We start from the raw sequence: 12,615 nt of genomic DNA, 5'->3' as shown, positions 1-12,615 counted from the left end.
TTAAATAATATTATTATTTAACAAAAAAGCATGTGAAAACAGAATAGGTTCAAAATTACTGAGATATTCAAAAGAGTATATAATTTTTTTCCCTTGGTCAGTTGCAGAGTCAATTGTAGAAAATAAACTATTCACAAATACTTTTCATAGCTGGTCTCAACTGGAAAATTAGGAAAGCTGCATAATAAAAATCATATATTACTGAAAATTTGCTTTACAAGAATTTCCTTTTCTCAAATAGAGCTGAGTCAAACTGATATTTAAAATCAAATCAATAAACATTTATTAAGTGCTTACAATATAATAGGCACTATAGTAATATACTGGGAAAACAAGTAAAAATAAAGTAAGGTCCCAGGAGGAAAAAAACACATAAAAGAGTGCTGAAAAGGAGTTGGCAGTGGGGAAGTATCCACACACAGGAATATGGATAAAAATACTGGAGACTCAGGAGAGGAGAGGGCAGATGAATAAAGGCATGAATGTGGCTGGCCTTGGCACTTCTTCAATTGGAGGTTCTAAGAGGAACCCACCAACAGAGAAGTAGCAACCATGGGATCAAAAGAATCTTCCAGGATGGACAAGCCTTTTTGGGTGGCAAAGGATGAGGCATTTTTCAGGATGAGAAAGCTGCTGAAACATGATGAAGAAAAAAGTCCACAAAATCAGGAGCAGAGACCAGGCCTGGCTGGCATAGAACCTTTCTTAAAATGTAAGTTCCTCAGTTGAGGAACTGAGCAATTAATGGGAGTGAAAGGATCTTCTAAGGTGAGAAGGTGACTGTCTTAAGTGTCTAATGTAGAAATTAAATTAAATCTTTCCTAGAAATTAAAACTGATCTTAAACCATCAAGCTCTATATCCTAGCAACTTATTTCCAAAGATATAGATCAGTTTGAAATAATAGTTCACATTTCAGTGATAAAAGCTGAACTTAATTTAGTTGATATTAAGTCTAAAATTCTCAATTCCAATTATATTTTAAAAACTTCTAAATTATCAACTATACTATAAAAAAACCTTAATTTACATAATGAAGTTTTAAATTTCTAAAAGAGGATGAAGAAATATTTCTTGAAGATATTGGTCTGGGGCAGCTAGGTGGTATAGTGCATAGAGCACCAGCTCTGAAGTCAGGAGGATCTGAGTTCAAATCTGGTCTGAGACACTTAACACCTCCTAGCTGTGTGACCCTGGGCAAGTCACTTAACCCCAATTGCCTCAGCAAAAAAAAAAAAAAAAAAAAGTACATATATATATATATATATATATATATATATATATATATATATAGGCCTGTTTTCCATTTAAAAATAATTCTGGAAACCATATAATTATATAATTATGAACTAGTTTAACATTTACTAGATGCATAGCACAGAGAAGGGGAATGTTCCTTTTCTTGTAGAAGTTAATAATGTAAAGCTTCCATTATGAAAAAGGGAACCCTGTTTGTTCTTCATTATTGTATTTCCTAGATGTAGCAGCCTTAGAAAATAAACAAGGAGAAAATATCTAATGCTGGATCAGTCTTGTCATGGTCTTATATAAACATAAATGTTATCATTAGGTTATAAATGTTACATCCTAAAATGTAACATTTCAATACCAGTAAGAAAGCAGAAAGTAAATGCACTGTTATTGATTTAAATAACCATCCCAAGAAAGAGCAATGAAATAGAAAGAACTTTGTTAATGGTCCTTCCAATTCTGTTATTATTAGAACAGGACTGACTCATGTGAATTACAAAGTCATTGGAACTGTGACAACATAGTAACTACAAATACATTTCTTGAGGGAGAAAAAAAAAATCATGTTTTTCATATGAGCTACTTAAATCCACTGGAAAATAAACTAATTATTAAAGAGTTTTCTTTTAGAAAATATAGTCCCTAGAAAGGAAGACAAAATCCCTTTGAGCAGAACTCAGTGTATCTTCAACTTTTACTGTATTAAAAGCTATACAGTGTGCATAAAAAAAAAAAAAAGAAGGGATTAGGAGTAGATAAATGGCTCAGAGATATAACTGAAGTTAGAAGGACTTAAGTTCAAATCACCTTTCTGATACTTAAAACTTACTAGCTGTGTGACTCTGGGCAAGTCACTTAACTCCAATCAACTCACTTAAAAAAAAAAAAAAGATTAAAAAAACTTTCACTTCTTGATTAATTTCAACTAAATTCAAGAAAACAGATACTGTAACATAGCAGAAATAAAATCAAATTTAAGTACTGATACATATTACTGGATGTATATACAGTATCTGTATATAAACCTCTGAAACAAAGTCTTCATCTTCAAAATAAATAACTTTAGTATACCCAAATTTTAAAAAAAATCATGATAAGCTTACATCTGATTTTCCTTTAACATAGAAGTCTTGGAATAACTTTTTAAAAGCCCAAATTAATATTCTTGCAGGGACTGTACTTAACTGTCATAATAATGACTTCTGTAAGCTTCTAATACTACATTATCTATTAGCCAAATGATTTGCTCATAAATTTCCCTGTGAATGGAACAAATTTTCTCTCAATAAATCTAAGATCTTAGGATATTTAACTGATATTAGGACATGCACTTATCAATTGCCAAGATATTAAATTGCCTTAAGCTTCCACAATGATCCTAAAGGTAAAACTATAAATATTTGGAAATATTATAGTATAATTCATTTTACATCAAGATTCATAGGATTTAATATATTTTTAAAATGTAAATTTCAAGACATACCTTGTATAAATTATAAAATTCTGGCCAAAAGTGAGTTATTATTAGATTTTTTGACCAACTAAATTTACATCATAAAGTAGCAAGAAAGGAAAGATCTTTCATCTACAGAGATAGTCAAGAAGTTACCTTGGCCAGATGTTGGTTATACCTTGGCCAAGGGAGAAAGAGAGGGAAAAAGTATCAATTAACAGCAAACTGGTAAATGTTGAAAGTGTCATCATAAATGAGAATAAAACAATGAAAAAAATCCGTTAGCAGATAAAATTCTCTGCTAAACTTTTAAAATAATTCTCTTATAGCTTAATAAGAATGGTTAAGGAGTTCAAGTATTTTATTAAAAGGCATTCAATTAAGAACTGTAAAAATTACATAAAAACTGCCACAAAGACTTCTGAGAAGCCAAAAAAATAGTAGAGAAAAACACTCCTAATTTAATTGACAAGCAAAATATTGGGAGAGAAAAGACTTCATTCTAATGAAGCCATAAAACCACTGTTAGGAAACAAATAAATGTCTTCTGGTTAATCACTGAAAACCTGCATTTTATAATGGGTTTAGGATTTGAGAGTAGTTTAAAAAATACTTTAATTGTATTTCATTATAATTCCTTTCACATGTAATATTATGTATTTTGCGCATTTTAAAACATTCTGAAGAGGGATCCGTAGGCTTCAGACTGCCAAAGGAATCCAGAATATAAAAAGGGGATAAGAACGCCTACGTGCACATACAATTGTGCACAAAACAAATTCAAGGTAACTTCTTTTTTTGAGAGGAAAATATTTAGCAAAATCTGATAAATTAGAGATTTATGGTTTATAACAATATCTTTCAAGTAGAGGTTCATGCGATGCAAATTTGACTCCGTGGAGGCTTAAAAGTACTTGTACTGCAGGATTATAATGAGGATCAAAATATGATAAAGCTCTTTGCAAATAATAAAGTGCCATATAAATGTTAGCTATAACATTATACAAACACACGGATTCCAATTATCTCTATGCAGATGTTTCTGACACCCATTTATGCAGCATTAAACACTCCAGATCTCCGATTTCATCACATCACATCACATCACATCACTGGATGGCCTATTCATATATGTCGGAAACTGAATCTACCTTTCCCCTCCAAACCTTCTCTTCCTAACCTCCCTGTTACCAAGACAACGCAATTCTTCCAATCACCAGGTTTGAAAGCAGGTGTCATCCTTTTTCTCTCTCAATCCCATCCCCACCCCGACGTTAAATGCAGATTCTCTGTTAAGAGTTCAATCATTTCCAGTCGCGTTTGACTGGAACCCCATTTAGGTCATCATTTATTTTGTCATTTCCTATTCCACCTCATTTTACAGATTAGGAAACTGAGGCACACAAAATTAAGTGCCTTGCCCAGCATCACACAGTCAGTAACCATTTGCGAGCATGTCTACTGGTCTACAGGTCTATTCACTGTTCCCCGGACAACACCATCAAGATCTACCATTTCCATGGTCACTATCTATTGCAAGCGCCTCCAGGTTTCCCTCCGTGCTCCCGGTCCCCGGTTGCCCTGGTCATTCTCTGTCACTTCTAGCATCAGTTATAAAACTCTCCGTTCAGATTTCGCACCCCGGGTCGCCCGCCCCCGCCTCCCAGTCCGCTTTCACCTCGCCCCCGGGCCTGGGCCGGTGCACTACTATCCTGGAATCCCCTCTCAGTCCTCCGGAGACAAGACCCGCGCAGCCTCCTGGCTGTGCACGTTACGTCCTCCGGGAGGCCAGGAAGCGGGGCCACCGACTCTCCCCACCTCTCCTCGCTCGAGGCGGCAAAGGAAAGCCGGGTTAAGTTTTTCTCTGTCCTGCCGCAGTCAAGGCCGGCCTCCAAGGCCACTCGAGGCCCCGGGCTGCGCGGGCTGCTGGCCCCGAGCTCCGTGACGCTCTCTGCTCGCCCACTCCCCTTCCATAAGTTCTCACGCCTCTCTTACGGACACCGGATGGACCTCGGAGTTCGGCCTCCCGGGCGTCCGTCCCGTCGCCGCTCTCACCGAGCTCGAGGGGCCGAGACGGCGCGGGAGGGAGGCAGAGAGCCCACCCACGGCTGTCATGTTCCCTTCCCCGAAGACCAAGGCAGGAGGGAGCAGCGGTTCCGCCCGTAGGGGCAGACGCAGGGGGGGGCACCCGGCGGACAATGGCCGAGGGGGAGGAGGGCAGGGGAATCGATCAGACGGGAGGCCTCGTTACCTAGCTTTTTCTGAATTGCGTCCACCCCCCTCCTCCTCCCCGGTTCCAGCGCTCTTCCACAGGAGGCGGCGCCGATTTCCCCAGCTCCCTCTCTCTCCACCTGGGGCAGAAGATCCCAGCGCGCAACTGAGGAGATTGTGTGGTCAAGCAGACAGACGCCAGCCGGGTGAGCTACGGCTGGGGACTCGCGCTTTTAGCGCGCGCGCCCCGGCAACTCCGCCCCTGTGCTACCACTCCACATGCGTGAGCTGACCGGCCAGAACGGAGAGCGCCCTGGGAAATGTAGTTCTTTTTCCCTCTCCCTGGGTTATGTAATTGAGCAATTTGAGGCAAGGGGTAAGTCATAACAGCTTTCTCTGCATTGTTGGGTCGAGGTCATGGATATAGAATTGAAAGAAACCGTGGAGGCCGGCCAGTCCACCTCGCCCATTATATGTATATACGTGCATATATATGCTACTAGATATAGAGATACCCAGCTATCTCTGTATCAGATCTATCAATATGCACGTATGTAACGTGTGTCGCAGCTGCAACAGAAGTAAAATCATCCTGCAGGGAGGAGAAACTGGAGAGTGCAGGAGTTGCTTCGGATGTTCCCTAGAAAGGCTATTTCCTGTGAGATCATATAAAACACCCGATCTGTGTCAGTCACTGTGCTAAACTCTGGGAATTCAAACAAAAATAACAATAAAACGGTAGAATCAGTCCTGGTCCTGAAGAAGCTTACAGTCCTCGGGGAGACAACAACGTACATTTAAGCACACAAAAATATATTTGTAGGAGGTATAGGGAGAGAAGCCAGCGCCTCTCTCTCCTGACAGAGCTATCTCCCTGGTCTTCCTTATCCCAGGATTACTGAGCTAGCCTGCTCACCCTGTCACAAATCTCTTCACTCCACTTCTTCCTTACTCAGATATCACTGATAAAGCATAGATTTCATCGTGTCGCCTTGTTAGTCAATACACTCCAGGGGCTCCCTCTTACCTTAAGGATCATCCTGTGTTTGAATTTCGTAACCTTGTCCTCCTCTATCTTTCCAACCTTCTTATACCTTATCCTGATTCATATACGCCAGGATCCAGTGATGCTGACCTCCCTGTTACTCCTTTCACAAACCCTGAAATTCCCAGCCCTAGACATTGTTACTGTTTCCTGTGCCTGAAATTCTCTCCTCTCTCTGCCTCCAAATTTAATTAACTTCCTTCAAGTCTCAGCTAAACTTAGAACTTTCCCTGCCCCCTTTAATGTTAGATCCTTCCCTCTAATATCCCCTCAATATCGGTTTATCCTGTATATATCTTGTTGATTTGTTGTTGCAAGCTCTCTCTCTAACCTCCAATATTATAATTGTTGAATTAGTACCAGGACTTTTTCTGAAGCTTGTAAGTTGTCCAGTCTCTGAAAGACATTGCTGATAATGAAATTGCATTAACATTCTTAACAATCTTTCCAGGTAGGAAAGCCCTTCTCTCGCTCTCTCTCTCCCTCCCCCCCCCTCTTTCTTTATTATAGCTTTTTATTTACAAGATAAAGGCATGGGTAATTTTTCAGCACTGACCCTTGCAAAACTTTCTGTTCCAACTTTTCCCCTCCTTCCCCCCAATCCCCTCCCCAGATGGGGATTTTAACATGTTAAATAATATATATATATATATATGTACACATATCCATAGTTATTTTGCTGCACAAGAAAAATCAGACTTAGAAATAAGGTAAAAATAAACTAAGAAGGAAATAAAAAATGCAAGTGGACAAAAACAGAGGGAGTGGAAATGCTATGTTGTGGTTCATACTCATTTCCCATAGTTCTTTAGCTGGGTGTAGCTGGGTCTTTTCATTATTGAACAAATGGAACTGATTTGGTTCATCTCATTGTTGAAGTGGGCCACGCCCATCAGAACTGATCATTATATAGTAATGTTGTTGACGTATAGAATGATCTCCTGGTCCTGCTCATTTCACTCAGCATCAGTTCATGTAAGTCTCCCCAGGTCTTTCTGAAATCATCCTGCTGGTCATTTCTTACAAAACAATAATATTCCATAATATTCATATACCACAATTTATTCAGCCATTCTCCAAATGATGGGCATCCACTCAATTTCTAGTTTCTAGCCATGCCACAAACATTCTTGCACATATAGGTCCCTTTCCTTTTTTTAAGATCTCTTTAGGATGTAAGGCCAATAGTAATAATGCTGGATCAAAGGGTATGCATAGTTTGATAACTTTTTGAGCATAGATCCAAATTGCTCTCCAGAATGGCTGGATGTATCCCCAATTCCACCAACAATGTATCAATGTCCCAGTTTTCCTACATCCCTTCCAAAATTGCACATTATTTTTCCCTGTCATTCTAGCCAATCTGACAGGTGTGTAGTAGTATCTCAGAGTTGTCTTAATTTGCATTTCTCTAATTAATAATGATTTGGAGCATCTTTTCATATGGCTAAGAAATACTTTCAATTTCTTCAATCAAAAATTGTTCATATCCTTTGACCATTTATCAATTGGAGAATGGCTTGATATCTTATTAGATTATTAGAGTCAATTCACTATATATTTTGGAAATGAGATCTTTATCAGAACCTTTGATTGTAAAAATGTTTTCCCAGTTTATTGCTTCCCTTCTAATCTTGTCTGCATTGGTTTTGTTTGTATAAAAGCTTTTTAATTTGATATAATCAAAATTTTCAATTTTGTGATCAATAATGATCTCTAGTTCTTCTTTGGTCACAAATTTCTTCCTCCTCTTCTAATTTATTTATAATCTCATTTTTTATGCCTAGATCATGAACCTATTTTGACCTTATCTTGGTGTACGGTGTTAAGTGTGGGTCAATGCCTAGTTTCTGCCATACTAATTTCCAATTTTCCCAGCAATTTTTGTCAAACAATGAATTTTTATCCCAAAAGCTGGGGTCTTTGGGTTTGTCAAACATTAGATTGCTATTTTTATTCACTATCTTGCCCTGTGAACCTAAACTATTCCACTGATCAACTAGTCTATTTCTTAGCCAATACCAGATGGTTTTGGTGACTGCTGCTTTATAATATAGTTCTAGATCAGGTACAGCTAGACCACCTTCATTTGATTTTTTTTTCATTAATTCCCTTGAAATTCTCGACCTTTTGTTCTTCCATATGAATTTTTTTGTTATTTTTTCTAGGTCATTAAAATAGTTTCTTGGGAGTCTGATTGGTATAGCACTAAATAAATAGATTAGTTTAGGTAGTATTGTCATCTTTATTATATTTGCTCGACCTATCCAAGAATACTTAATATTTTTTCCGATTGATTAGATCTGACTTTATTTTTGTGGAAAGTGTTTTGTAGTTTTGCTCATATAGTTCCTGACTTTCCCTTGAAAACCCATCTCTTTTTACTCAGCTTTGGGTGAGGAATAAATTATTTGTTTAGATTGCCCAACCTGGGCATTTTAGAAGTAAATTACATAACCAAAATTCATTACAATAGGTCCAGTCCCTCATTGTAATATTCATTCTCTGATTACTTGTTAAACAATTGAAGTTGATTACTAACTATCCACTTTTCCAAGGACATAAAAACTGAAGCCACAAATAGTATGGCAGAAACTAGGTACTGACCAACACCTCACATTCTATACAAAGATAAGATCAAAATGGTTCATGATTTGGACATAAAAGATGATACTATAAGCAAATTAGTAGAGCAAGGGATAGTCTGTCAAATCTGTGGGAAAGGGAGGAATTTAGGGCCAAAGAAGAACTAGAGAACATTATGAAATGCAAAATAATTTTAATTACATTAAATTTAAAAGGTTTTGCACAAACAAAACCAATGGAGCCAAGATTAAAAGGGAAGCAGAAAGCTGGAAGACAATTTTTACAGGAAATATTTCTGATAAAGGCCTCATGTCTAAAATATAGAGAGAGCAGAGGCAGCTAGATGGCAAAGTGGATAGAAGTCTGGCCCCAGAGTCAGGAGGACCTGAGTTTTAAATCCAGCTTCAGATACTTCTTAGCTGTAAGTCACAACCCTAATGGCCTTGCCAAAAAATAAATACACAAATTAATATTATAAATAAAAAATTGAATTTTAAGAATATGTCATTCTCCAATTGATAAATAATCAAAGGATATGAACAGACAATTTTCAGATGAAGAAATGTCATATCTAATGTCTAAATAAAAGTAGTGAAAGCTATAGGAATGTCTAAATAACTATTGATTGGAGAAATGCGAATTAAAATAATTAACTCTGAGGTACCACTTCACACTTCTCATGTTGACTAAAATGACAAGAAAAGATAATGACAAATGTTAGATGGGATGTGGGAAAACTGAGACACTAATGCACTGTTGGTGGATTTGTGAAATGTTTGCTGGAGATTGATTTGGAACTATGCCCAAAGGGCTATAAAACTGTCCATGCCCTTTGATCCGGCAGTGTTTCTACTGGGTCTTTATCCCAAAGAGATCATAAAAGAGAGAAAACAACCTATATGTGTAAAAATATATGTAGCAGCCCTTTTTGTATTGGCAAGGAACTGGAAATTAAGTGGATATCCATCAGTTGAGGAATAGCTGAATGTTATGGCATATATATATATATATGTATGTATATATGTAATGGAAAATTATTGTTCTATAATAAATGATGAACAGACTGATTTTAGAAAAGCCTGGAAGGACTTACATAAACTGATTCTGAATGAAGTGAGCAGAAACAGGAGAACATTGTACACAGTAACAAGAAGATTATGTGATCATCAATTGTGATGGATTTGGCTCTTTTCAACAATGAGGTTATTCAAGGCAATAGCCTTGTAATGGAAAATGCCATCTACATTCAGAGAGAGTTCTATGGAGACTGAATGTGGTTTGAAGCATATTATTTTCAAACTTCTTTGTTTATGATGTAATACCAGAGAAACTAAAGACATTTTCTTTAAAAATACTTTTTGAAGTTAAGTTCTCGTGTGCTCCAAGTGAAGCATTATGCACATATACCAGATCTCCTTTATATAGTTACAAGTAAATAATAAGGCTATTCCATGGTTTTGCTCCCAAAGCTATCCAGTCTTCCCTTCTTGCCTGCATGAATACTTTCACATTTAATAAGGGTTTTATGAGAAGCTTTTGTTTCAAACTTGTGATTTCAATATATGTATCTCTTTACCCAGTGCTTTTATGGAACACATAGGAACAGATACTTTGTTTACATGCAAACTTCTGACTTTGTGATACATGTATTGGCAAATTGGGTTCCTCAGAGGAAAAACTTTTGGTCTGCGTTTCTTATTCTTTATAGTTTCTTCTCTGTCTGGATATGTTTCTGACACTCCAGATTTTGTCACCATGACTGGCAAATTCCTTCCAGGAAGTTCTATTCTGGAGATGGGCCACGGTTGGCCATGCTTCATTCACTTCTGAGCTAGATTTCGGATTTTCTAGATTTCATTATCATAACCCTATTTGGATCCTTTCTTGACCCTATGCCATTACTATTTCAATACTATTGCCTTTTATGTATAGTCTTCCCTTTTTAGAAGTAAACTTTCTGAGGACAGGGCTTTCTTTTTGCATATATATAATCTCCTCAGCACAATACCTAGCTCATAGTAAGTGCTTAATAAATGCTTCTGGTTCATGAATCATAAGTTCATAAGTTCATAAATGCTTCCCATCAACTGTCAGCTAATAAGATTTAGGTCTTAGGAAAGTCATTTACTCAAATGGCATAGCAAGAATAATAATAATAATAATTACAAAACATTGTCCCAATAATCTCTTTTCTACATCTTATATAAACAAGAAGAATAGGACAGACAGAATACAGTGGTAGTGAGACAAATGTTTAGGATATATGTATGACAAAGGCAACTCACAATTCCTGTCACCAAGGAGCCTTTTTGGAGTCATTTTTCAAGGTCCTGAGGACCTGCTCTTCCTCACAGTTTGACTTTAAATTGCCAGGACTAGCCACCTGAAAGCAGTTTCTCCCTTAAGTGATTGTCTCTATGAATCTGTTGTAGGTCTGGCATATGGATCTTTTTATCTACTGGGTGCAGTGTCTCCTACTGGTTTGGTAAGAGCTCCATTTAAAAACTAAGAGGTCAGTGTAGGAAGAAAGGAGAAAAAAAAAAAGTCTCAGCCTCCCTCACTGAAATTCAGCAAGATTTTTAGCTATTTAAAGCTCCCAGAGATAAGGCCAATTCATTTGCTTAACCAATCCCAAGTCATTCTCCTCTTGACCCAATAGAGAAACATTTGTACCTCACAAAGGGATGAGGGCATAAATGGATCTTTTAGAATTAATTTAACACAGAGTTAGCTAGATGGCACAATTGATAGATCATTAGATCTGACATCTGGAATACCTGAATCCAAATTTGACCTCAGACAATTACACTAGCTATGAGAACTTAGGCTACTCATGCAGTTTTATTATGTAGCTTTTATTAACATTGCATTCTTGTCCTTCATGAATACAACAACTGAGGGGTGAGGGAAAGAATCACATCACTATTATCTTAAACATAAATAAATCCATAATTGTTTACAAGTTAAAGAAAGCAGGTGCTTGAACCATATCCAAAGTTAAAACTTTAAAAAAAATCATTTTGTAGTATGTTATAGGAAGACATAAAACATTCATTTTTCAGGAATTGCATGATCTCAAAGATGCACCAAACTGATGAGAGAGATAGAATGAGAATAAAGTAAAAAAAAAACAAACCACAAAATCTTTAAAAAAAAAAAAAAAGTGGAATGAAATGTTAGGATATCATAGTAATGAGGGAATGAACTGATGAGGTAACATGATGAGGTAACTGGGAACCCAATTAATTGAGGACTATATTCAATGAGGAGGTATATACCTCAATAGGATTAAGTGAGGTCTAGTGGCAGGATTTGGGGGGTACAGGGAGTCACATGGAGCTCCCCTGCAACCCTTTAGGATTCGGCGCAGGGATACAAAATTAAATCAGGTCTAGTGGCAGCGAGAGTCCCCTGTAAATGAATTTACAGGCCTGAAAACCTAGATTAATAAAAACAAGGTTTATTGCAAGGTTTGGAAGCAAGGACAAGGTCTGGTTAGTAAAGGCATTAGATAGAGGAAGATACACACCGACAGCAGTGGAGGGGGCAGAGAGTCTCTGATGCAAAGCAACTTGGCTGGCATCTTTCAACTCTCTGACTAAAGATGATTCCACCTTGGCTCTTTTATCTGCTTCAAGAAGCCTATGGGCTGATTCCTGGAAGGCCAGATTTTTGGTGGGCTTTTCAGATAGTTGGGGGTTGGGTTATCCAAGCCAGCTTGGATCCGGTGGAGGCTGGGTACAAACCCAAACTGGCCCAGATACTGATCTCTCCCCTTGGGGTTTTGACCAGATCTTGTAAATCAAAGGTATAAGGAATCTTAAAGGGGGCTACACCCGCATCAGAACAAATGAAAAAGCATTTAAATGTTTATTCTATGCCTGGCACTGTGTTAAAAATATGAAGACAGTCCCTATCTTACAGGATAATTAGAAAAGACATATAAAGGGAAGGGTGAGAGTGACATTTGACGATAACTAGAAAATAGTGGGATAGCATATTTCTTCCGTGGTTTTAACTTATCTGTAAAAACTAATATGATGTAAACAATTTTCTAGAAGGTATTTTCA

At 37.4% G+C, this 12,615-nt stretch overlaps 1 protein-coding gene across 6 annotated transcripts in view; it reads right to left on the bottom strand.

Annotated features, from left to right (window-relative positions):
• The window catches only part of KLHL8 (kelch like family member 8), a 52,766-nt gene extending 41,659 nt beyond the window's left edge, over positions 1-11,107 (bottom strand). For 3 of the 6 annotated variants that reach the window (XM_074275467.1, XM_074275468.1, XM_074275472.1), the window contains exon 1: positions 4,955-5,164. The gene's annotated coding sequence lies outside the window, so the exon portion shown is untranslated. Of the gene's footprint in view, positions 1-4,954; positions 5,165-10,830 lie in introns of those variants that run through there. The other 3 variants (XM_074275470.1, XM_074275473.1, XM_074275471.1) reach the window with 2 other exon arrangements.
• Positions 11,108-12,615: the final 1,508 nt, after the last annotated feature.

Source organism: Sminthopsis crassicaudata, chromosome 6 (genome assembly GCF_048593235.1).
Source record: "Sminthopsis crassicaudata isolate SCR6 chromosome 6, ASM4859323v1, whole genome shotgun sequence".
Taxonomy (NCBI): domain Eukaryota; kingdom Metazoa; phylum Chordata; class Mammalia; order Dasyuromorphia; family Dasyuridae; genus Sminthopsis; species Sminthopsis crassicaudata.
The sequence above is the reverse complement of the archived record's forward strand: the minus strand, read 5'-3'. Positions and strand labels throughout refer to the sequence as shown.